Here is a 27,483-nt window from a genome sequence, read left to right on the forward strand (position 1 = left end):
CCTCAGGTTTATCCTCAAAATATTCTAAAAATTTCGTAAATTTCAGCCTCGATTTTCTCATAAAGCGTTCCTTGAATAGACAAGTTCAATACTTCCGGTTTGCCTGGGAACCGGAAAACAGGAAACAACAGTCGTTGCGTTGTTGGTTATTGTAGCCCCAGTCCTCCTCCGCGTTTAACTCATTTTGCGAAGCGCGCCCACTGCGACAAGACTATTTCAGTTCTTTGTTCCTCGATTTTTATCGGCTGCAGTGCGATGGGCAGTTTTGAAATGCACGTGAACTTTATAAATGGTAAAGTCGACCAGCTGAGAGGAAGCAATTCCAATGCAATGACAAGGAACACACCTCGATCTTCCGAGGTACACATGTGAGCTTGCTAATGTGCAGTAATCTGTTGTGTTCTTCTTGTAATTTTAATTAAGCTTAAAAGTTTAAATGAAATGATTTTGCTTTTTTGTTTTCAAGGATCTTCTTTGTTTCCTAAGTCGATGTCGGTCTTTTTCATTGAAGAATGGATTCAAAGATGGTCACAGATCGCCGAGCATGGTGGGGGGAGATTACAAGCAAACGGAGCTAAATACACAGAAATCGGTCAACTTACAAGAACTAAGAAGTGAGCGCAAACATTACATGCACTAATAATTCGACGTACTCACCATCCTAAATAAAACCCCGAGAATAAGTCTTGAGCCGGACAAGTGGTGAGCAATCTCGCCCCCTGGGATAATGTTTACATAAACATTCGAGTGTCGCTTCATGTCTTTTACATCAATCACCCGGGTTGTGGGGTGTGGAGACCGGAGGGCTTTTTGTGGTATGCTTCAGAACGTTTGTTCATTGCTACTAATTAAGTCTCTTTTTTTTTGTTTGATCCCACCACCCCCCCCCCCCCCCCCGCCATCCCTCTGGAAATTCCACTTTTATGCTATACTTTTCTTTAAAAATTGTGGGTTTTGAGACGCCCCTCCCCCTGGGAATTCCCAGTAAGCCTAAAGTAGACCATTTGGCAGTTTACATGCAAGTGTGGCAAAAACATTAACTGGCTGTTTAAAACAGGACATATTATACAGAGTATTAATTATCAATTTCAATGTGTGTGTGCTTTATGTTATGGACATTTATTCTTAGACAACAGGAAGTTTTTCTTGCGGCACTCCAATACATTTAGATGTAGAATCACTTGGTGGCCAAACGACTATTGAACAATTACAGTTAATAAAGGTGCCGTACTAAATAAATATATTATTTTTAAAAGCTTTCATACTTCATAACATGAAAAGTTACAAAAAGAACAGCTTCGTTAAGCGTCCATGTTATATTTGATTGAAACATTAACTATTGGCTGTTTAAAATATAACGTATGTAGAACAAATGACATGCATGCAGGTGTTCTTATAAATGTTTTGTTAATTAATCTTCAGACAACAAGAAGTTTTTCCTGCAGCACTCCCGACACATTTTGAGACTGACCCGCTTGTTGGACAGAAGAATATCGAACAATAGCAGGTAATTGCAGGGGAAGCACTATAATATTATTTTTCACAAACACTCGTACTTTATAATCTAGATGTGAACTGGCTGTTTAAGGTATCATGGTAGGTGGATTGACAGTGTTTCGAAATCGCGCTCTTACGCTCGCGCTTTGAAAGAAAACCGCATCAAGCTAGACATTTTCTGAAAGCTTAATAGTTATGGAATACAATCATATCTTTGGAATTTTCTAATAACTCAATGTCGCAGTAATATTAAAAGAAATACCCAGAAACACTGCTTCGCCTAAATTGGTTCGCTTCCGCGCGTGAATTATCGGAGCGGCGCGGTTAATATCGGAAATGCTTTCTCACACATCACCCTCAAAAATCATGCCTGCGATTTTCCAGATGTGGTTTGTTTTTTTTTACAACCTCCTAAAGTTTGATATTGTCAATGCGGACGTTCCTTTCTGCAAAAGAGGCCATAACTTTGAAACGGAAGCGAAATTAAACAAAGCCCGACACACTTTTTCGAACGAAGTATCCTTGAACATGGCCGCCGATTTTCAGCTAATTCCGTCGGAAGACGCGCGTAAACGAACTAAAAATGTTCACCCTTAGATGCAGTTTTATTTTATCGAGAAAAAGACGAAAAACGTTTTATGGGATTTCTATGATTAGGTGTTTAAAATTCCTGCATGTAAGAAGATTTGATGACGCATTGACAGATGTCGGCACGGGTCAGTTTACAGCAACAATGGCTTATGACTACTTGAAATAAACAGACGTCTACAATTCTGGTGCGAAACCAGTCGAAGTGTTATCGTTCCAAGGACAAAATACCAGAACTTTAAAAAGCTTTGTATGTAAACTGCCGTGATTTCTTTTACGCTAATGATTTCGTCGGCAGAATTGGTATTATGTTGCTCAACTTTAGACCTCTTCGCTCTCCAGACATTTATTAAATCCATGCCTCGAGAAGCCAAAAAGAGGAAATCTCGAAGTGGAACAAGCAAGCGGGCCAGCAGGCGAACCTTGCAAGTCGATGTTCAGCCGCAAACAAATGAAAATCCGAGGGACAAAATGCTCTCGGAAATGTCAGCTGCCGGGTAAGAAGTGATTCTTTGAGCAAAAAATGTCCCTAACCTCCGCTAATCGAAAGGAAGTTGTATCTGTAAGAATAACATAATATGAATTAATGGGAGACAACTGATAAGCTTCGCCATAATTCAAAAAGTTGTCCTGACTCGATCGGGAAATTTCGTCGAAAAATGAAGACAATTATAACCGATTGTCAGCATTGTGTAAGCTAACTGATTTGTTCCTTTGTGTAGCTTCAACGGAACACACTTCGCGGACACGCTGAAGGCTTCATTGGCGGGACTAGTGTCCTCGAATGACCGTTCGTCTTGATTGTAGTACGACCCACGGTCGCTCAAAGCCAAAGATCTTGCTTGTTCCACACTGAATTCGTTGATTCCAGATTTTCGCTTCTTCGGCTTCTTCGAAGAGGCAAACGGACAAGAAGTTTAACTTGTGTTTTCGTCCGGACATTAAGAAGAGCAAAAGCTAAGCTTGTCAAGAACAAAAGCTAACTAGCGATAAAGACAACCGGATCAAGAACAATTCGCGTGCACGTCTCTTTCGTTCAAATGAAATGTCACACCGCAATTCGCATTGTACGTGACAACCGGTGGTGAATTTTAGAGGTGACAGGAACTTGTCAACGCACCGTCAGAGGTTAATGAGATTCAAAAGTAGTTTTTCTCTTTATCTTAAAAAAGTAAAAAAGCTTTTCCTATCATTCTTTTTGCAAAATATTTACCTCAGTCTTCTCAATTTGAACAGCGAAAAAAAGAAAAAAAAAAAAAAAATTCGCATTTTTCGTAAAAATTCACCTACCATGATACCTTAAAATATAAAGAACATTTGGCAACCAAAATGCAGGTGTGCCTAGCTAATGTTAAACACAGGCGGCCCAAGCTCACAATGCGAGGAGTTTTTTTTTTTTTTAATCTTTATGCGAACGTTCAGCGCGCGAAACGTGACACGGTTACCGCCGACATCTACTATTACATAACGACCGAGTTTGGTTACGCGAAACGTGACCTTCGCCTTGCAGTATGTGGTGGTGTTGTGTTACAACGGTTTGAATTTATAAAGGTTTGTATGGGGAAAAACGGTAATCGACATTATAGCTGAAATTTCGGTATTTTTGCAATAAAAATGACTCACCTCAATGCCTTGTTGTCTTTTCTATTGTCATCTCGCTTCTCAGCTCGATCCGAAGCTATTTAAGCAAGTTGTCCCTTTTTGGTTTTCCTCTACTAAGAAAGAGTAAAGGCTACACACTCGATTCTGGACTGACCCCCGCAAGAAGCGAAAAAAAAACACTGAATTCCCGCCAGCCGCCCCAATTCCTCCGCAGAATCATAGTACAGGTTTAAGCGCTCCCTTGCAGTTAAATTCCAAGCCAAATTCATCTCCACAGCGCACGATACAAAGCTCTGAATTGAAGAAAGCTGACCATCCGGAATCAGTGATCATGCTGCCGGCACCATTTGTGGACACATTCGAAACCCGAGCGGAATGCCGGGCTAACAAATTGACCCTGACCAGGGGAAGGGAGCGCACAGTTCTCGACAAGCCAGGTACTTTGAAACGCCTTGTACGCGAATTACAAAATGCGATTTAAAAATTTACACAGCGAATATTACTTACCACGTTTTCCATTGAAAATTCGAAGACATCCTTCAAAGCAAAGCTAGTTAAAACTTTCACGGACAATCCAACGATTAGATTGAGATTGCCGGTGCGAACGAAGCACTTTTTTTCAAAATTTGTAAACACGTCTAGTCGTTGCTTTGATTGGCTGTCACAACAATGCTCCGTCGGCGGCCTGGACAAAAATCTTCCCAGAGGACCGTGGAGCAGAGTACCTGGCTTGTCGAGAACTGTGCGCTCCCTTCCCCTGGTCAGGGTCAATTTGTTAGCCCGGCATTCCGCTCGGGTTTCGAATGTGTCCACAAATGGTGCCGGCAGCATGATCACTGATTCCGGATGGTCAGCTTTCTTCGATTCAGAGCTTTGTATCGTGCGCTGTGGAGATGAATTTGGCTTGGAATTTAACTGCAAGGGAGCGCTTAAACCTGTACTATGATTCTGCGGAGGAATTGGGGCGGCTGGCGGGATTTCAGTGTTTTTTTTTCGCTTCTTGCGGGGGTCAGTCCAGAATCGAGTGTGTAGCCTTTACTCTTTCTTAGTAGAGGAAAACCAAAAAGGGACAACTTGCTTAAATAGCTTCGGATCGAGCTGAGAAGCGAGATGACAATAGAAAAGACAACAAGGCATTGAGGTGAGTCATTTTTATTGCAAAAATACCGAAATTTCAGCTATAATGTCGATTACCGTTTTTCCCCATACAAACCTTTATAAATTCAAACCGTTGTAGCACAACACCACCACATACTGCAAGGCGAAGGTCACGTTTCGCGTAACCAAACTCGGTCGTTATGTAATAGTAGATGTCGACGGTAACCGTGTCACGTTTCGCGCGCTGAACGTTCGCATAAAGATTTAAAAAAAAAAAAAACTCCTCGCATTGTGAGCTTGGGCCGCCTGTGTGTTAAATTGACATTAATTTTGTCTTCAAATAGCAGGAATTTTTTCTTGTGGCACTCCAATACATATTGAGACTGAACCACTTGGTTCCTGAAAGAAAAATTAACAGGTAATTGCATGGATAGCACTTCAGTTCGAAAGCTCTTATTCTTCATCATATGGATAATGATTATTAACTTTTAATTATTTAATTCTGCTCGACTGTTTAACTGTATTGAACAACAAAACTATTATACTGCAATTAAAAGTCCCTTTTGCCTATTATCAATTTTAGTTTCTTTCTGGTTATACTACCCAGTCTTACTTCTTGACTTTAACGGGGGTGTTTCTTTGAATTTTGCTTGTGAAACTGTTTTTATTTTTAATTTCATCAAAGCTTTAAAAGTAAAATTAAATTATGTACGCTTTGTTGCTGAAGTGACAGCTGCAATTATTGTCTTAAAGTGAGTAGTTTATTGGGAGTCAATTTTAATTTCAATATAGTTTTAAGACTAAAGTTGACCTGAGCCGTCACTAAATGTACAGATGAGCTATATATTTTATATTTTATATTTAATATTGTCTTTTTCAGAGGGTAATACCACATACTGGAGGAGCTGAAATCTCCTCTTCTAGAGAGGTATGTAAATTACATCTCTGTTATCCAGGTCACGATTTTAACACTTGCAAACGCCCAAAAGTAAATGGTTTTTAACTCATGGGTTGCGTGAGCTAGCTATGGGTTGTAGAGGAGGATTTGATTTTGTAAAGTAGAATTGGTTGATCGTATGTGACCTCTCATGCAAAAACATACACTAATGGGTATCCCTTCAAACGGCTAAAAACCTTGCCCCTGCTGTTCGTCATCCGTTTGTGATTGTAAATGTGAATGTACAGTACCGCTCAGAACTAAGCAAACCAAAATTCACGTTAATAACGCGTTAACAACGCGCAGGGGTTGATGTGCGCCTTTTCAAGGACCAGACAAGTTCTATGTCTTTCATGCCGACTGAATATTGCAGTGGTTACATACATACCATTTTATTTTGATTTATTCAACCACGAATAAAATGATTTGCATTTCGAGAAATCAGGTTAAAAAGATAATGGGGCTTTCAAAAGGCGCTGTAAAAAAGACAACAGACCACTGGGAAGTTTCTATTAATTCTTTTATATTGGATAAAGATGATAGAATCAGTCATTATCGTTACTTACCATTTTGCTTTAAATCATTCACTCGTGAAAATATGTTCTTCTGTTTGGAATAAAACAATATTGTAAGAAGTAACGCTTTCAAACTATGCGGTACGATGAAATTTTTTTACTGACGCCAGAAAAGACAATTGAAGAGACCGGCAAATGTTCACCTCTCTCGTCCAGCTGTTATCAACTTCCATGATATTCGCGCATACTAGAATCGTTACATATGCGATTTGTTTTCATACATTCCATCACTAATAAAATATTTCATATTTCATCCTTTCAAACAAAACAGGCCCTTCACATTTGAGGTATCCAAGCATTGATGAAGAAATTTTCGCGAAGCTTGAAGAAGACAATAGCTAACTGGGCCTCAAAATGCCACGTAAACAAGTCATTTCAAGATGAAAATCCAAAATAAAAACCTGGCGCATCATTGAAAGCAATGCAACAATTATTCCAATTCCAGTCTTGTTTATTTATTTTGTCGCTGTTGTTGCTTGTCTTGTGGAGAGTGAAATTCAACACTTGGTTTGCGATATCTCTTCTCAAATAAAAGGGCACGTGTCCCAAAGTCCCAGATAAGCTAGAAAACAACTAATGGAACAAAATTGTTTTGTTTAACTCCTTGTCCTGTGCGGTGAAAAAAGGAAATATCAAGGTGTCAAACATCTGTAAAATTATCAGCCTTCACATCTGCGAGACGCTGTGTATAAACACTGCAATGGACGTCATAATTTTCATTCATGGCTATTTTCAATCCCGGAAACAAATTTGATCGGGGCAGATTTTGATCACGTGCTAGGTAACTACTTCTGAACTGTGAGTCGTGCATCACGCAATCAACAAAACAATGCCTTAAAATCGTAATTTTCGTCAAACTTCAGCTAAACACTTGATAACCCATGTGCCTAAAATTTACCCGTTTTAATCGTTATCAAAAATTTAGTTGGAGGACGGCTTACCAGAGCTCTTGCCCATGGGGCACGTGAGCAGATACTTCCCCGAGATGAAAATCTACTTTTCCTGGATGACCGGATGTTTTTTTTTTTTTTCCAGCCTTGCCTATTCAGTCCTGGTGTAATTTACAACGTTCTCCAGTTTTTTAATGCCAGGTTAACTGAAATTGTCTAGTAGCTTTTAATCTGCTGTTAATTTTGTCAATGTATATGTCGTTATTTCCATCGGATACAAAGAAATTTTTGGTGAATATTAATGCCAGGCTTGGTTTAAGAACAAAGCTTATACGGGTGAACGAGTTTAGATTAGGCGTCCTTCCGAACTGAAAAAAAGCAACTTTTTTTTCGATTGCCAAACCCCCCTCTCCCCCTTTTCAATGTTGAAATACGCTCCGTGGACACTGTCACGTGGTTACAACATTGAAAAGGGGAGGGGGGGTCGAGATGTGAAAATTGGAGATTGAAAAAATCACGCGTTCAACGAAAGAGGTTTTTTTGGGGGGGTGTCTCAACTGCTTTTGTCCATGATTGTAGATCCAACATGCAGAGAGAACTTGTTTTCTTAAACAGGCTTTCTTTTCTTTGTCTGACTTACGACTACCATAGATGACTTTCTCTTTGATGTCTTGGAGACTTTTAAGTTCAGATGGGAACTCATTTCTTTGTACTTGCTTTATGATCCCCATTTCTGGTTCTTCTAAGTCAGTTACATTGACTTGTGTACTAGTACAATTGACATCATTAGGTCCAGCAGGTCCTTCCTCAGGTGCCACATCACTGGACACTTTCCTTTTGGCCAGACCTCTATCTCTGAGACTTCTGTTGTATTTCAGGCAAAGCACTACAGCCATCTTCGCTTATAACCAACTGGAGAATTGCTGAAATCTCTTGAGAATATCACTGCTCTCTCTCACCATGCTAGTGTTAATCTTGACCTTTTTGACTTCTGCAGAATCTGCATCCATGTGTTCTTCATATGTTCCTTCCTTCAGCCAGCTCTCTACAGGTTCTTTTTGGAAGTCAGGACCCTTGATCAATTCTGATTTCTTCATAAAGTCCTCTGGTGACATACCTCTTGACCCTTCATCAGCAGTATTCAGTGCAGTTTCCACATAGTGCCATTGTGAAGGGGTGGTGTGCTCGTGGATAAGCTGAACCCTGTTGGCTACATAGGTATGAAAATGACGAGACTCATTACTTTTAAAGCCTAAGACAACTTTACTGTCCGTCCAATAGTGGCCCTTAATGTCCTCATACTCCAATTCCTTCTTCAACTTGTCACCAATATTGACAGAAATCGTGGCAGTAGCCAGTTTCAATCTTGGGATACTGTCTTCCTCAGTGTTACGTGGGCCTTTCCCATAACAAATGACACAATGTTCATTTTCCTCGAATATGAGCATATTTCATCAAATATGAGCACTATCCATACCCACACGTTGAAGCAGCGGACGTACAGTGGGGCTGCACCGACACAACCTTTCCAAATTCCGTGGGCTTTGAAACTTCTTGGCACTTTTAAACTTTGACATGCACATGCAGGGGATGATTCTGCACCGAACAGGTGCACGGTCATACAATACTCTTTGGCTTTCTGCTCCAAGTCTTCATTTGGCCACCACAGAAATCTGAGGAAACTTTGATCTTCTCTTCTAACTCTCACTTGAAAAAACATCTTCTCAACATAGGCCATAAAGGCGTACTTCTCCTACCAGAATCTGGTAAGGATGCAAAGTTCGTTTCACCATTTTTCCCATCTCCTTCTGGCTGCGTCGTCAACTGGCTCATCTCAACTGTTAGAACGACAGGTGACTTGTAACATCTTCTGTCCAACAAGTACTACCGGAGTAATGAAAACTAAGAGGTTGTAAATAGAAGTAACCGTCAGAAGGATGCCTCTACGTGTGCAAAGCTATCCTTAAGTTCAATCGTGAAGTTGAACGTATCTGATTTGATGCACCAAATGACTCCTAGTGCTCTCTCAGTGGATAACTTATCTTGGCCAAGTGCAAGGCTCTTCACATTTTCTTCTCTGTGTTCATCAGGAATCGAATTAATGATGCGTTCCATGTTGCTCACAAACTTAGTCAAGTAAAATCCTCCATTTCCGCACACTGCCTTGACATCCTTCGCTAGTTCAATAGTTTCGTTTTCAGTGGTTGCAGATTTTAAAACATCATCCACATAAAAGTTCCTTCTAAGGGAAGGCTTTCGTGGTTCCATAGTTGGCACATGAAGGAGATGATACTGCACCAAACAGGTGCATGGTATTTGGCTTTCTGTTCCAGGTCTCCATTTGGCCACCATAGAAATCTGAGGTAACTTTTATCTTCCCTTCTAGCTCTCACTTGAAAGAACATTGTAGGTATAGACACTACAGAAATTGATGCCACAGTTTAAATGCACAGTTTTTGATCATGGTTCGGATAAGCGCGAGAGTAAATAAGAGTAATTATGGGTGTGTGTGATGTAACGCGATGTGATGTGATGTGATTCAACTGAAAAAATAAACAAGGCAAAATACCAAAATACAAAGATATAACTGCAAACTAAAAGCGGAGGGAAAAAAACAAACAAACAAACAAACTGTGACGAGTCTAGCAGGATAAATCTCTTGACAACAATAATTCGGAACTTCACAACAGTGGAATTCTAGTCCGAAACGCGGTAGAAACGGGGAAAAAACTAACCGCCAGCCGCAAACAAGCACTGGCAAAAGGACACCAAACTATGCATAATGATCGGTTAAGTATTAATGTGTTGGTTACGTAATTCCCATAGGTAGGCGAAAGACAGTTTGGTGATGTGGGCATTTGCAATCTTGAATGGTTCTCCAAACTGTCTCTTTAGCAGTCCCTTGGCTTCTTTGTAGGATCCTTCTGATTCCATTAATAACTTTTTTAGGTTTACCTGAAGTGTACTGACCCAGAAAATACAGCCTTTCACAGAGGTCTTGAACATTTGATTCAATCAAAGACCAAAGGCAGTCGTAAATGCATGAAATTCCATAGCATCAATATAAAACATTGGAGGCTTGATGGTAGAAGGCTCCTTGCTTGCTGGAAAATCATAATTTGAGACAATTCCATCTGCTTTCTTTGAATGTCCACAATGTCTTCAAAGGTATTGTCCTGGACTCTCAACAGCTAACAGACAAACTTGTTGAGCAACCTGGAGGGCTATTAGGCATGTTGCAGTGTCTGTGGGTTCCCCAAAAATTGATCTCTGATAGAATACACAGCTGCAGGCCCATCTACAAAGTGGGATCGATTCAACGAGGTATGTGCACTTTGGTGTTTCCAGTGGGGTTTGCTACACACCTAGGAGTCACAATGTCTACATGTTTCTCAAAGTCCAATGCCGCAATTTCTGATCTGCATGCTGTCATTGGGCTTGTGTAAATAGGGGCTGTTTGCCTCATAGTATAATTCCACTAAGAGGATTTGCTTGAGAGGGTTTTTCGTGCCTTGAGACATAATAGCGGAAAGAACTTACAGGGAGAGACTTTGAAGCAGGGTCCAAAAGTGAAATGGCATTTGATGAGCGTGAACTAGTCACCATTGCTGCTGTTGTCATGGGTACAACCGACTCTGGTTTTGACAGGGAGGTAATGTTTGCGTCCTTCATAATGTTAGCTGGGAGAAGACTGGACACTGGAAACATAGGAAGCTTTTGTGTCTGTAAACAAGTAGGTGTGTAAAACAACTCTTCATTGTTCATTTGTTCATAATTCCTTTCTTCTTCCTTTGCCTTAGCTAGACTTGTCTTGAGCTCCAATTGTTCCTCGGCCATTTTCAATGCCCGCTTTCCCTTCAGAAAAGCTGCTTCAACTTCTAAGGCTGCAAACCTAGTCTTGGCAAATTTGATCATCCAGAGTGACTAGACTTTCCTCAGGGATGAGACTGGTTGGAAGCAGCAGAATTTAAATCTGCAGACTGAAGTTCTTTGCCTTAGACAAATATTCATAGACAGACTGCTTAAAGTTAAATACATCTCCATTGTGAACTTCATACCAAGAATTAGCACTGGCAGTATCCGATTCATTCTCTAAAACTTTGAGGACATTATCCTGAGCAACTTGTAGCTTCACAAGTAAATTGTTTAGACCTTCCATTTCAAATGACACAAAGTCAATTTTGTTAAAATCAGCGGGAAGAGGCTGCATTTTGTTTATCTGCCGAGTCATGTGGTGAAAAGCAAAATTTCTACGATCTTGTAACCTTTGTAGTTCGTACTGTCTACCTTTATCTGGGTGGAATTTTCTTCCTTGTACCCAATTCTAACTTCTCAGCTCCACTGAGAAGTTAGAATTGCTTTTTTAACTACCACCACTGTTTTTTTACTTTGTTTTAAACATGGTGTCACAACCGGTCTGAAATCCAGTCTCCACTTTTTGTCACATCAACATAACCCAGCTACTCACAATCATTCAAGCTTCAACACGGCTACTCGTAATCATTGAAGCTTTGACACAGCTACTTCAGCAACAATTCAGTGCCACGATGCCGTCTGACACTCTGCGCCATTTCAAAGCGTGACAAACCCATCATTTTATTTACAAGCCATGCGATCAAATTGCAACCACTATCGTCTCTGGGAAACCCAGTTCCATGACTACTGTTGACTTGAAGGTTACAGAAACTCTGCTGAGGACAGATTCACCAAAACTGCAGACCACTACATCTCTGCAAAACGACCCTTCGAACTAGTGGTCCTTTGTAGTGCGATCCCCACCGCTGAATGGAACAGATGTAACCGCATCCAAAATACTGGCGGATGACACTGGAAAGCCCTGGATTTGGCTTCAAAAATCAAAGAGCACTACATTGCTGCCAGCACTTTAAGGCAAGTCAAACAGACAAAACCTCTATTTCAACATGCGAAACCACAGTACGCATTGCCACCAGATGCTGTTCTTTTGGCCGATGAGTTCATGAGAGCGAAATTTCTTTTCGGTCTCAATGAGTCCTTCAGCTCTTTTTGAGAAGATATATTTTACAGAGATGGTCAACGGAAACCTGAGGACCGACAATTTACCTTGGCTTTTGTAGTGGGCAAGCCATATCATTTGAAGCAGAAGTGCTTCGCCAGCCACCACCCCCCGCCCCTGACAACTGGCCCTAATAATCAAGTCAGCAGCTGGGCCACCTCCAACACCTTCAGATACTTCAGAGCGAGTCTGGCCCGAACCACGATCTTTAACTCTGGAATTCATTTCAAAGAACTGCACCTCTCTCTTCAAGGGGCATGGCTTCCTCAGCCCGCCAGTAGATTTTGACCTGGATCCTAATGTCAAACCTATCCATGCCTCCATTCATCGGCAACTCATCTCAAAATTGGAAGCAGCTGATTAGAGTACCTCAACCAAGGGAATGGATGTCAAACATGGTTGTATGGGGGAGAGGGCCTACCCCACCAAATAGGGAAAGATAAGGACCTGTTCAGACCCCCTCAGACCCTTAATAAGGCCACACAACATCCAAATTATCTAATCCCAAACTTGGACGAGAACCTCCATAAGCTACATGGAATGAAATACATCGGTCGTAGACGTCAAAGAAGCCTTTCAAAACATTCCCCTGACATTACAATTATCCTTGATGACCACCATGTTTACACCATGGGGTCGCTACAGACAGACTAGGCTACTATCTGGCATATCCTCTGCATCAGTAGAATGGCAGCGCTGAATCCAAACGGTACTTGAAGATATCCAAGTCATCCGTTTCGTCGATAACATTTTAATACCCAGCTGTGGTACTATTGACTCAGAAGCCAGAATTGACCATGGCTGCAACCTTGTTGCTATGCTTGAGAGATTTGAGCCGCATCATGTAAAGCGGAATGTTAACAAATTGAAATTCCTGGTTCCAAAGGCAACCTTCCTGGGTCACATTATCACTACAGAGGTCTACAACCCAACTCTGTCACTGTCCAAGCCATAGTTAGCATGCCCACCCTAAGTGACAAACAAGCAGTTTCCAGGTTCCTAGGGGCAATCAACTACCTCAGCAAATTCTGTCTACAGCTTAGCAGCATCACCCAACCTCTACAGAACCAAACCGAAGAGGACATACCATTCTTGTGGTCAATACAACACTAACAAGCATTTGATGAAGCAAAAGGCCTATCACCTCTGCTCCATGCCTGGCATACCACTACGTCAAAGCACCGGTGGTCCTTCAAGTGGACAACTCCGACTACAGTCTAAGAGCAGCTCTCTTTCAGCCTAGCAAACAACACAGTAACAGCACTCCTGACAAATCTTCCTTACAACCCTTCCCATATAGCTCCAAAAGCCTTACCCCAACCAAAGAGCAGTATGCGCAAATCGAAAAAGAGTGCCTTGCCATGATTGAAGCCTTCAACTGATTTTTCCAAGGCTTCTGGGGAAATCAAAGATGACAGTGCATACCGATCACCAACTTCTTAAGTCAATCTTCCAGAAGGATCTCACCTCGGTACCTAAACGCTTGCAGAAGATGATGCTTTTCCTACAGCATTACAACTTTGTGGTGGTTTACAGAAAGGGTCCCTCACTTAGCAGACACCCTGTCTAGAGCCCCATATCAAGACGAGGCCACCAATCCCTCTCTACCAAAACCTTCCATGTTTTCCATCTACATCTTGTTCACATGGACCCCACCTCACCGTCCAAAAGGATCCTTACTGGCACTACATGCAAGCTACTATGCAAGGCCACAGCATCCTGCCCAGACATGAAACTTCTAGAGCATCACTTCCTTCATGGTTGGTCACCCTCTCAAGAACATCTACCCCTTCAGCCTCAAGCATTCTGGCATTTTTGTGAAGAACTTGCTGTTGCAGATGGTATCCTTCTCAAGTCTACTTGTGCTATTGTCCCTTTCGCATGTTCGGTCTCACAGAGACAAGACATGCTGAACAAAATTTACCATTCCCATGGAGGAGGCGAATACTACCTTCTGTTCACTCAAGATGCCATTTTCTGGCCAAGCATGTCTAAAAACATTGATAAAGTGGGCCCACTGATAAACACTCAATCCACTCCCAATATCAGGCTTACCAAAGCCGACTTTGCCAGCCGTTGCATACCACTGTGCTGTCTCACAGATAATGGCCTTCAGTTCATCTTGAACAAATAAAAGGAATTTTCCCAAACCTATGGCTTTGAACACATTACCTCATCTCACTATCTACTGGTCTTGCAGCTATGGCAAAGCTGAGGCAGTAGTCAGTGATGCCAAATCCACTCTTAAAAAGTCAGATGACATCTATTTGGCCCTCCTCAATATATGAAACACTACCCCTTTTGGCCACTCCTTTTCACCAGCACAATGGTAAATGGGCAGATGTACTCACTCCACATTACCACTCTCCGAAGACCTCCTCAAACCCTCTCCTGCAGAACCTTGGATAGTGTGCTCTGAGATCACTCTACAAAATGACAAATACACCCAACCTCCTCTGAAGCTGCTACCCATGTCAACGTTTGAGATGGGTAGTAGCATATATCGGAGAAATTGAAATTTCTTCTCTCAGAAAAGTATGTAAATTATTGCTTGTCACTGTCATCTTGGAAGAAGCGGGCATCCTTACTGATGTATGCAAATGTTATCCAGATCAGTTACATTTACATGTAACACGTGCTTAAAAATGTATTGTATGAATTAAAAGACATCTCGTCCTAGATATTCTTTTGACACACCGTAAAAAAAACTCTCTAAACTGTCTAGTAAACCTGTCAATTGGCACTAAAAATATATTTTGCCAAAATTAGCCTCATCAGTTGTACGCCATATTAGATTCCGTAAAAAGCTGCCATGAAACACAATTGCTGTAGATACACAGTCACAGAATGTCCTTCATGTTCTGTCATGTGAGACCACTGCATGAGGAATGCAGAAAAAGTTCCATTTGCTTTTGGAATTCATCAATGAATTTTCTAGTACTTTGTCATAATGCCCTCACTGATCTGGCTAGTCACGGTGTCATTTGAAAAAACATTGGTTACGTTCATCTTGAATTTCTGAATTTTTTATTCGTGCTTCACCCTGCAATGTTTCCATAGGGCCGATTGCTCTTACTTATTTTCAAGTGACTTCAGGTGTTCTGTTCCTCTGGTATAGGAACTTGCCACGGTGCATTTAATTTTGTACGTCGCACCATGTCTATCACACGGTCCTCCCCTATCCACCTTACAAACCAGACAGTTCTCCCTTTCACATTGGCGGGGTTTGAATGGACAGCAGCTTTCTTGACAACTTAAATCTTGAAACCTTGCTGTTTAACCTCTAGCTGGTACTTCCTTTGTGGATGAGATCCTGTTTTTGGCCAGTACAAAGATGACTGTCTCGTCTCCAGCTCTTTAGCACCAGTTGTTTTTCTTTGCCGTTTTTTCTTCTCTTGCTCTTTCTTTCTCCACTTGCTGGGTCTGTGTAATGGTCGTTCTCTTTTCTTATTACCCTCCTGTCTTCAGGGCAGAATCTTCAACCTTGTTCTGAATTTCTTGCTGCATCTTGATCGAGTGTTGCATCCGTAACACTACATTCTAGTACAGGGTATAGTGACAAAGGCTGACATAAAGACCAATGCGTTCCCAGTGTTCTTTCTGTCCCTGTCCTCCCTCACCTACTGCCTATTCCCTTAGGAAGCCTCTGAAGCAAAGAGTTCTAAAGCAAAGGGTTTAATTTAATTTTGATATCAAAAGAGTGTACCTTAATTTGTTAAACTAATTGTAAAAACTGTTTAAGGCAGTAATAGTGTCATTCTGATGCCAGCAACATAATCAGGTGTATTTTCACCTGTGGTTAGTCATGTGGATACTTTTGTAGATACTTTGAGACTTGAGTCTGAACTGCGTGATTTGTACATTTGTACATTCGTACATAAATAACAATTAATGTGACGAATTAAGGACCAGAAAGTACAATAAGATTGCAATACTATTTATCTAGGCGTAGTCAATCAATAAACTGATAACTGATCGAAAATAGATGAAGAAAAAAAAGTTGTGAGTTATCAATGATTGATTCATCGATTGGCATCAGTACTGTTATCAATTGTTTTCGGAAATTATTTTTTGTCCTTTTACAATTTACAGTGATAAAATCACGTAGGGGCCAAACCACCCCCCTAATGTTTAATGAAGGCTATATTTGCTTGGTTTATATATTTCTGAACCAAGTTTGGCAGATGAGCTTTCTTTGTTCTCCAGTTTTTTTGAATTTGGAAGTTGTGACAAAATGTCAGATTATGACGTCATAATTGATGACGTCACCAAAACGTGCTATAATTTTTTGTAAAATCTGATAAAAAAATTATTTCATTGGAAAGGCCTTGACCTTAGGAGATGATTATTTTTTGAGATATGGTAAATTAAATATTTTTTTGTTGTCCCCCCCCCCCGGGATTTGCTTAGTCATACTGTCCTTCTTAATTCAGTCTGGCTTAAGTCATCTGGCACATCACATGTGCAACATAGCTGCATTTGCTGGAACAAAATTACGGCTCCAATTTGGGGATTTTTCTCAAGGGGGGACCCCATATTTTGCAGAGTTATTTTTAATATTTAAAAATGCCATATTTCATTCGATTTTTGTGATGTGGACAAATTTTTTTCAGGTTTCAACTCCGCTTGATGTGCTCTTTCGAACAGATTGTAAAAAATATGCATATTAAAAACTTCAAAAGTGGCAAAAAACATGAGGTCATCACTGTGACGTCACAACTTTGACATTAACTGACATTTTTCACGTAAATATAATTGGCAATAGGTCTCCTGCTTATCTGCCAAGTGTGGTGTAGAAAGAGGCAATACTTTTTAAGTAATGCGAAATAATGTGAAATACCCAAGAACTGACGAAACATTTGGGGGTGGTTTGGCCCCTACGTGAATGTTTGACAAAATTTTGTCTATAATGCTTTTATTGACTCAGTCAATTTATCATAGCCAGCACATGTTTTACGATTATCGACAAAAATTAATAACAAGAATGGAAAAAAAACTGGCACAAACATTTTGGGCTTTACATCTTTCTTTGCTAGTTTACAGGGCCAGAAGAAGCTCAACCCAGAGTAGCAGTGTACAATCCTCCAGTCTCATTGTAGCGTCGGTACTAAGAGGGGGCAAAATAAACAACAGAGTGAGTGTTCTAGTGATTTCAATTATTTGCATTACGAAACAAACTTAAGACTAGATCTCAGATCAGGCCAAAAGGAAAATGTAATACAGTAGAATACTGAAGATGAACGTCCCGTGTTTTTCCAGGTATTATTTTACATCCAATAGTAAAGCCATTTTTGAATAGTCTGGATGGTTATTGTCAATTTGTTTTTAATCGATAATGATCGATTTTCTTAAAGAAAAGTATTAACGACTGTTATCGATTTTTGCCAATCAATGGCAATTGATAGTTAAAGAATTTTTTCTATGAATGCGATTGCTATCGATTGCTGATAGTAGTCGGTGATTGATATCGATTAAATTGATTGATTTGTGGTAACGATTTATATCGATTGACTACGCCTGGTATTTACTAAATGCAACCTTACAACAAGAATTGCAACATTCGCTTTTACAAGCATTAATTGCCATTTTGGTTGGTTCTGCTATATCGATGTTTTGTTGTATTGCTGGTTTGACATTTGTTCTGTATGATAGGAAATGTTGAGGTGCATCAGCTACTGTCTTTTGGCTTTCCTAATGGTTGTCTCATATTCCGTTCCACCAGCAGGTAAGTCCTTACATGCACATTAATTTTAAGACATTGACTTAAGGCATATTTTCTCTTACTGATCAAGTTTAAGGTCCATATGTATACTTAACAATTATTCCATGTGCGTACGTTGGATATGAGTTGTCTATAACCAATGTGATTATCCAGCAAGCATGAATGGAAAAATTGTTTTTAATTGTTAAATTTTATTTGCAAATTATGTATGCTTGTATATATACTTGAAAATTTAATTATATTGGATTCTGGTTTGATTTTACAAAATGACTGGAAGTTGATGTAATGAAAACAACAAAAGGTGGGAAATCACATGACATGCGTGTCATTTGTAAACTTAGTTGAATGAAAATTTTGAAAGCTGAACGAAAATTGCAAGTAAGTAGAAATCAAGGAAAGTCTGTCAAATGAAGGAAATACTACCTTGGTCTTAAAGTTTGAAAAGCGTTCGGGTCTGAGTCATGGAGAAGTGTAAGAATTGTTCTAGTTTTCATATTGCAAGCCATCTTACGTGACCAACAACAAACAGTGTGGACTCCGCAATAATAACAACCCCAGGACCAAATGCAGCCAAGACCCCTGCCCTCAGAGACACCGCTGCAAAACCTGCAATGGAGACCACCCTGCCTTCAGTCATGATGACCCCTCTCCAAAAACTAGAGGCCAGGTTGATAAAAAATCATCAAACTGCTTACGCCTTGCTCTCTATGAAGCCCCAAACACCAGTAAATATTTCCCTTTTAACGGAGCTACTCAGGACCCACTATATCCAGGATTTTGTTACTAAACTTTCCTTTGGGATAAGCTAGGGTTTTCGGGTGGGTTTCCAGTGCAACCATTTCTTCAGAACAGCCAAAACCCTTCCCCCAACTCATCGACAACCCTTACATATTGAAGAAAACCTCGTAGAGGAAGTTGAACTTGGTTGCCTAGCAGACCCCTTCGAATCCCTCCCTTTTCACAATTTTCCAATCGATCCCCTTGAGCTTGTCTCCAAAAAGAACCGCCAAAAGTGGCATAGTTGCTATCTTCCACCTCTCTTACCCCAAAAGGTCCCCAGACAGCCTGAATGCACACATCCCCATTGAAGCTTTTACCCTCCAGTATATATGCATTGATGTTGCCATTTCTCTGGTCCTAGAACATGGTCCAGGCTGTTTTATGAAAAAAAAAAAAAAAAAGAAAAAAAAAAAAAAGGAAACTGACATTCAATCTGCTTTCTTTATTATTCCCGTCCACCCCATGACTGGGAATTACTAGGCATGATCTTGAAAGGTCAGTTTTTTTTTTTGACAAGGTCTTCCCTTTGAGCTGAGAAGTGCCCCCTACCTATTTAACCAATTTTCTTATGCCCTTGAATGGCTAGTCAAAAAATCACCTTAAGATCTCCTCCATCATCCATATAATGGACAATTTCTTCATTTCCAGCCCCCTCCACTCTCTCATTGTGCCACAGCCCTTCGCCAGGTCCTTACTCTGTTCGAGGAGTTAAACATTCTCCTTGCTCCAAAGAAGACCTTCCGTCCCACCAGGTCCTCGAGTTTCTGGGTATAACACTCGACTCTGTCCGTATGGAGATCAGGCTACCAGAAGATAAATTTCACAGTGCCTGCCTTATGCTCATTTCCTGGTCATCTAAAAGAACCTGTTGTCTGCGTGACCTTCAGTCCCTCATTGGAACCTTGAAGCCTGTCGAATTATCTTCTCGGGTCAACCCTTCATGCAATTAGAATTAGAGAAAGGAAAAAAAAATCAAATGAGTTATTTTTGATCAGCAAGGCTAAAGATGTCCATGGCAAACCGTTTTTCGGCTCCATTATTTCTGAATCACAGTAACAACATGATACCGGAAACAATTATTGTTACCGTGAAATCCTAGGGGTTGCAGCACAACAGCATGTAAATGGAAAGTTTACTTTTTTATTATTTTCACCTTAAAAGTCTCCCAGTACATCATGTCCGTAGTTGCAACTATCAGCGGACACAGAAAAAACAGATACAAAAGACAACCAAGGCCTCTGCGATTGCCATGAAGGCTGAAAGGAGTGCTTTTACTCTTCCTGCTTGTATTTGGCTTGTTTTTCCGAAGTGTTAACACTACTAAACGCCATATCCTGATCTAAACGACCAAAACAGCTGATGCTGATGCGTGGCCACGTGTTTTCGTGGATGCAGATGCAGTACATAGCATTGCTCAGCGGTTGACAAAATGAAAATTGAGGCTGCAATGATTTTATTGATCAAGTCATTGAAGATAGCTGTCCAAAAGGGTGGTTTGATCGCAAAAGAAAACTGCAAGACTTTCTCTGTTTTCTGCAAGTTTCAAATGGATAACAGGGGATCAGAATGCAGGGACCCCATGGGAAAATAAGAAATGTTTTTTCTTCTGGTAGAGTCAAACTAAAGTCGTCCAGAGGGGGGGTTTCGGCATTGTTTTGGTCGTCCCTGCGATTTTTTAGTTGTCACGGACAATGGGATGACTGCGAATATGGATCCCTGCTACAGGGGTTTCTTCAAAACCTACGCTTCCAGGGTAGATGGCCCTCTTCTCATCAACTCAACCCTTCCACTGGCATGAGCATCCAATTGGCCGGAGCTCTATCCTATTTGCCTGGCATGCTCTGGGGTCCCCTATGGGCCAACAGGAGAATTTGCTTTCACTCTGGTAATCAAGCAACGGTTGCCATTCTGTCTGCCAAGAGTTCAAAAATTCCCTGGATTATGAATAACATTCGTTTAATCACCTTCCAAACCTTAAAGTTTCATTTTATTTCTACTGCAAAACATGTACCCGAGGTTGACAATAGCATCGCTGATAGTCTTTCTCGCTTCCAAATGCCCCATTTCTGCGTTCTTGCACCCGATGAATCGCCCGTTCATTGTCTGATCCCTCCTTTCCCAACCAATGTTTTACCCTAAAGGCAGCCAATTTCATCTACCAGGCAGTGCTTTCAGTAAGACCCGGCTCCCACCTGAGCTCCGGCGGGTACTCTCTTAGTCTATTCAATGGTTAGTTATTATTGGAAAGATAATAAAAGTGTTAAAAAAAACCAAGCAAATAGTTAATTTATACACTACCCTGTGATTTTAGCACTTTAAAAGCCACAAGTAGTCGTATTTCATTTGCGTATTAAACGTAATGTTGTCGTAAACATCATTGTCACTAAAGGTCACACTCCAGCGCACATTACATGATGTACCTTGTGTTTTAAGAAGTCTCGTTTTCATGCATCGTCAGTTCCATGATGAAGCGGCAGCAGTCCATGCTGTCGTTTCTGTTTGCTTAGTATATATTGAAAAAGCTGAAGACACGTAGTTCTTTTGGATGAACATGAAGACAACCACATAAGGTTTTAATGTAGTATTTCTTGAGTCCTTTAACAAACACACAGTGTGACAAGTAACATTCTATTAGCTTTTAGTAAGGCATACCTAAATCTCAGTAGTATATACACAACTGAAAATAGTGTATAATATGCACGAGACTGCCAACTATACAAAAAAATACTTTTGATAAAAAATACTCTGATAAAAGTAATGAATGCTTGGGTGTTAATAGTTTGCATCAAATCACTGGAAATCGTCTTTCTGAGCTTCCCGATTTCAAAAAAATTTCTCGGGGGGGGGGGGGGTGCATGCCCCCATACCCCCCTAGAGTACAAGGGGCCTTCGGCTCCTTTTCTCAGCTCCGGCGGGTGCTAACAAAAGGTAGACAACTACTTCAAATCTTACTGAAAGCACTGCTACCACTGTTGCAGCCACCATTCGTCGGACACATCCATCAGGCAAATACCAATGTATTCGTTTCTGCTTGCATCTTAAGCTAGTTTCTCCTAATACTCCCTTGTTCCCACCAGTGAGGCTATTCTAATATACTTCCTTCCCCACCTTTCCAATGCAGTTTCTTATGGCACTGTTAAAGTTTATCTGGCAGCTGTGAAAAACTTACATACCGAGTTTGGCTGTCTGCTGGATTGCACCTCCATGCCCCTCCTTTATAAAACACTATGAGGTAAAAAAATGCTTACACACTGCCCCAAAACAGGTTCCTTACCTCATCACCATTTCAGTTCTCCACAGTATTTTCACGAAGTTAATACCATTTCACTCCCAGGAAGTCAACTCTTCCATTTTGTGAGCTGTTTTCACCCCAGCATTTTTTTTTTTTGCGAGGCAGTGAATTCACCTGCAATAGTAGGTTCAACCCGTACGATCACTTATTGAGAGCTGATGCCATTAAATATTGTCTGATTACTGATTCCTATTAAAAACCTGATTGTAAAATTAAAAATACCAGCATTGTAGGCATGATAAGAACACAACTTTTATTTTCAGACTTAAGTGGTAGTCCCGCTAAAAGCGGTCCACTCGACTTCAGTGGAAAGAGTTTGACACATACATAAAAAAGCAATTTGTTATTTTGCAATTCCTTATTTTTGCTTTGCTACGAGCCAAAATTAAACTCTGTGGCCAAAAGAATATTGAACAATGACAAGTAATTGCACCGAAAGCGCTGTATTATTTTTGCAAGCGTAACACTCATGCTCGATCATCTGAATGTGAACTGGCCATTTAAAATGTAAAGAACATTCGGTAGCTAACATGCAGGTGTGCCTAAATGTCATTGACAGGAATTTTATCTTCAGTTGACAGGAAGTTTTAGTTGCGACACTAATATATTTTGAGACTGAATCCCTTGGTGGCTGAAGGAATATTGAACAAATTAACAGGTACGCCGTAGTTAATTTTGCATGATTGTTTATTCGTATTAAGCAAAAATCTATATTAATTTTAGCTAGTTTTTGGTTATACCACACAGTGTTACCTCTTGACTAACAGCTTGTACAGGTGATATTTCCTTAACTTTTGTGGGTCAATTTGTTTTTATCTAAGTTTCATTTTATGGAAGCTTTTAAGTAAAAATAAATAATGTGCACTTTGTTGCTGAAGGAAAAGGTGTTCGTAATTGTTGTCTTGAGCATTTTGATGGGAGTCAGTTTTTATGTCAATAGCCTGTTTTAAGACTAAAACTGAACGGAGCTTTCATTAATTGTGCAGATGAGCTGTGTATTTTAGATTTATTGTTTTCTTTTTCAAAGGGTAATGCCACATATTGGAGGACCTGAAATTTCGTCTTCTAGAAAGGTATGTAAATTACACCTCACTGTTATCCAAGGCATATTATTTTTTGTGCACTTTCACTTCCAAAATGTGAGTCGTTTCTAAAGTTTAGGAACCGCAAGTACATGTCATATAGCAAGCATTTGCAACTAAATATTTTTCCATTATCATAAGAAACATCTATTAGAGCAGGAGGAATTCTTGGTAAATTCAATTTCAATCAAGGGAAAAGTGACTGAACTCTGCTATTTCCAATTGTAAGGGGAAAAGAAAAACGCTTTGAAATAGCGGGGATGCGGGAATTAAATGTGATTTAATTATTAATCAACATAATGGAATGAATTTAATTATTTCCCAAGAGTCAGAAGAGAATACCTTAGGACAAATTTCTTTACAGTAGAAGAATAAAGTAAGATAAGATAAGATAAGATAAGATAAGATAATATAAGATAAGATAAGATAAGATAAGATAAGAACTTTATTAACGTGTCGAAGTCGCTGGCATACAATGTATACTAATTGGGGACACCTACGATGAAAAGCCCAAATGATATAGTTTTACCATGTTCTGAAATCATGATGATGCTCTCTCTCTCTCTCTCTCTCTCTCTCTCTCTCTCTGAACCGGGAACTTCGAAATTGGCAACAGTAAATGTCCGAAAACAGGGCAAATCCAACAAAAATGATTTTAAATCCTAAACATGCAATGGGAATTCGGAAATAGGAGATGTATCAGCTATCTGTAGTTTTCCCACCGGTAGTCTCGTATTCTGTTTCATCAGCAGGTAAGTACAGTACATGTAAGACATAATTTAAGTTTAAATTATTCAATGAATTACCTCTTACTAACTGAGCTCGAGGTGCACTTGTGTACTGTAAGATACAGACCATGTTTATTGCCCTTTGATTTATGGCCCAAGTAAGAAGCACGTAAGCTATGAGCGAAAGAAAAAAAAGGTGGATCCGTAAGTTATTGTACGTCGGGATGGAGAAGACAATATATATTTAGTTATATTCTTTAACCAGATCAGTCTCTTGGCTCACCCTTGGCTTCGGCCCAGCTGGCTCACTCCTCCTGTCTGCACTTTTTTTCACTGTTCTTCTCCATGTGATCGTTGGCCGTCCCACTTTTCCTTCAGGCTGCCACTCCTTTTTCATCCTGCAGTCATTGTTCCCCTCCATTCTCAGCACATGCATTTCCAGTACAGTTCCATGTATTCATCTCCTTTGGAACTCATCACTGATCTTATTCATGCCTGTTATTTAAGATATGGTCATTTTTCCTAAGGTGTTGTGCCCAGCGTATTCTGTTTCCTTCCTTTTGGATCTTTCTCAGGCATATGAATTGGAATCTATCCAGCTTCTCCTCTTCTGTTGCAAGTTCATATTTTGCAGACTTCTTATCCAACTACAGCACTGAACACACCAGCATCTTTCGTTTTCCGTGTTCCTTTTCGAGATCTTCATCAGGTTGAAAAAAGGTTGTCATGCCTTGCTTAGATGTTTCTTGATGCCTTCCGTGACTGCACCATCCAATTATCACAGTTGCGACAGACAAACTCTTCTGCATCGCCCACTTCTTCGTTTCCAATCTTTACTAGGGCTTCTCTCCGTGCAGTTATTCTGGTCACTTTTTACTGCATTCAGCTCCAGTCCTTCTCTTCCTGCAGTGTTTACCACTCGGTCCGTCATGTTCTGTATGTACTCGTAATTTGATAAAACAAGAACTGTGAAATCAGCAAAGTCAAGACACGGCACGAAAAATTGGATTTACTCTAAATTTGATCCTGATTAAAGTCGAGGTCAAATATGATCATAGCTCTGATCCAAACTTTGACGTGCGTCAAATGTATGTCAAAACTGTCATGGCTTTGCCGATACATTTGATTCATGACAAAGCAGAGGGCAAATGTGATGTTAACTTTGACTCCACCTTTGACCCACGTCAAAGGAGGAATCAAATATCTTATGGATTTGCTATACATTTGATCCCTGTTAAAGGTGAGGTCAAACATGTCAATAACTTTGACTTAAGTTTTGACGCGCGTTAAAGGCGTTCAAAGACACCACGGCTTTGCATACCTTTGATCTCTTATGTCAAAGGCGTTCAAAGGCGCCATGGCTTTGTACAACTTTGATCCTACGTCATGTCATGTCAAAGGCGAGGTCAAATATGGCCATATCCTGCGACTCCTCTTTTAACGCCCTAATAGCCTGCGTTTTCGTATTTTTTTCTGTTTTAATGATTAAATGAAAGGTTGCTTTCTTGCCAATGTGTATTTTTTTAATAAAAAAGTTTTCACTTGACCTGGAGGTGGCACAAGAAAACAGCTCGAAAACAGCGGGAAAAACGCGGCTGCCAGCGGCTTCCCGCATTTTTCTGGCCAATCAGAGAGAGACTAAAGGTCGACGAAGTCGGCTGTGAGGAAAGCAGACATTTTTCTTAATTTGGCTTCATTATGGCGGATCTGGTGAAATTTTCATTGTGTTTTGGACCAGGAAAGGTAAGTCCTTGAATTTCGTTCATTTGTTTTCAGTGTTCAGAGAATAACGGGGTCGAAAAAGTAAATTAAACGCAGCAATGGCTACATAAAGGACTAAAGAGCTATGAATTGCGTATATTCATAGTAGGACAGATCCTCGGCGAAAACATTTTGGTCGAAGATTAATTGCACTTGACTGAATCTCAGTTCATCGGCAAAGCTCTTCGTTAAGAAAAGACAAGACTTTATTTTCAATTCACATGTACTTATTTACAAAAGTTGACAAAGGTAATATTTTTTCCTTACTCAGTCAAGTCTTGTGCATTAAATTGAAGTGTCCGTCATAGCATAGATTTTAGCATGGTCAGTGCTTGAAATAAACGTAACTTAATAATTAAGCTTAAACTTAACCCTATCCTCGTATAAATTGTTGTGTACAATGCCTCTGGTAATTTCTGAGCTTAGGCAATTCCCTTGAAAGAAAGCTCATGTAAACGTAAAGAAAATTTGCATTGAAGGAAAAACTCAGTCAGCCATGCATGACAAACCATCTCGACCTGACTTAATTATTATATTAATTATATCATTGAAAGAGTTGTTGACTCTGAAAATTTAATCTATGGATAAGTTTTTGCTTTTGTCTCAAGTTACCATTCTATTGAAAAAAGCTCTGTTTGCTGCCACAGTTGAAATTTTGATGATGTTTGTTCATTGATGTTGATAAATGACTTCAGTGATGTGAATTTAACAAATCGAATGTGGTTTAGCGTGGTCTGCACTCTTATTGACAATGATACGCATCATCACAGTGACCAAAATGTTGTGGACTCGTGAAACACAGCCGAGTGAGTCCACAACAAATTTTGACCACTGTGATGACAATCAGTTTGCGAGATCAGTAGCAACTGTAGTAAAAATATGTTTTGATATTTGTTGTATCAGGCTTATGGATCAGTCATTTGGAACTCCACTATCTCCTGGCCACCCCCACCCCCCTGCCACGAACTTGCCAGGCATTTGACATTTTGAACTGTCTCCTGGGCTAAGAATGGTGTCATACCAGGTGATCAAATGCACCTACCCTGTGACATTTGCAAAACTGAGTAATAGAAATGTAGATTGAGTGTCAATGGAGTGTCGATTGAGTGTCGATCAGGTGTTGATCGAGTGTCAATTGAGAGTATTCATCAAAGGTATTGATCGACACTCGACCATGGATGTCTTTAGTACACATAATCCAGCTTATCTTTAGTGGGTGAAATTGTTACAATGTTTGATAAAAATCAAACTTGCCATTAGTTGCAAATTAAAAAAACTGACCTCATAATAATATTATTATGTGACCTCTCTGGACAGTACCAATAGTTTTAGAGTTTCATGTCTTGGTCTTTTGAGCAGTAGACAATTAAATGCCAATTAAAAACTGACTAGTGGAAATTTGCTTATGAATGTTGTTTTTATCCTTCAGCTAGCCATTCTAGGAGAACTGAAGATATTAACAGAATAAATTGGGAGAGGATACAATATGCAACTCTGTAGTTCATATTCAACTCAGATGCAGTTTAATCAGGCAGTGCTCCAAAGTGTGCAAACATCACAGCATTTTGGTGAGTAAACGGCTGGAATATTCATTTTGTTATTTCTATATTTTGTAGCATAGACCATCTTATAACTTCTTCAGCCACAACTTTTTATATCTTTTTTCCAGCAAAGAAAGTATATAAATAGATTTAAAAAACCTGGCTATAATTTATTAATATTATTTTAATTGATCATTTTTATTATAGTCTCATCACTCTGTGACAAAAAGTTGTTTCTTTTTGGTTCATTTAAGGACATTGAGTGAGGAAATGTTGTCTTTCTTATGGGACAAATACATCAACTGGCTCACCTGGACGAAAATTAAGAAATTAAAATGTTGTTGAAAACATGCAA

General features: G+C 40.0%; 1 long non-coding RNA gene across 1 annotated transcript; it reads left to right on the forward strand.

The window, feature by feature from the left end:
* Positions 1 to 1,412: 1,412 nt before the first annotated feature.
* LOC110044303 (uncharacterized) lies at positions 1,413 to 27,156 on the forward strand. The gene is made up of 8 exons (XR_016203087.1): positions 1,413 to 1,507; positions 5,130 to 5,203; positions 5,666 to 5,713; positions 17,259 to 17,356; positions 17,875 to 17,947; positions 22,591 to 22,674; positions 23,044 to 25,569; positions 26,491 to 27,156. It is a non-coding gene; the product is annotated as an uncharacterized LOC110044303 (long non-coding RNA).
* The last annotated feature ends 327 nt before the right edge of the window (positions 27,157 to 27,483 follow it).

This window comes from Orbicella faveolata, unplaced genomic scaffold (assembly GCF_042242905.1).
Source record: "Orbicella faveolata isolate gen_17 unplaced genomic scaffold, um_ofav_v1 contig_4, whole genome shotgun sequence".
Lineage (NCBI taxonomy): Eukaryota > Metazoa > Cnidaria > Anthozoa > Scleractinia > Merulinidae > Orbicella > Orbicella faveolata.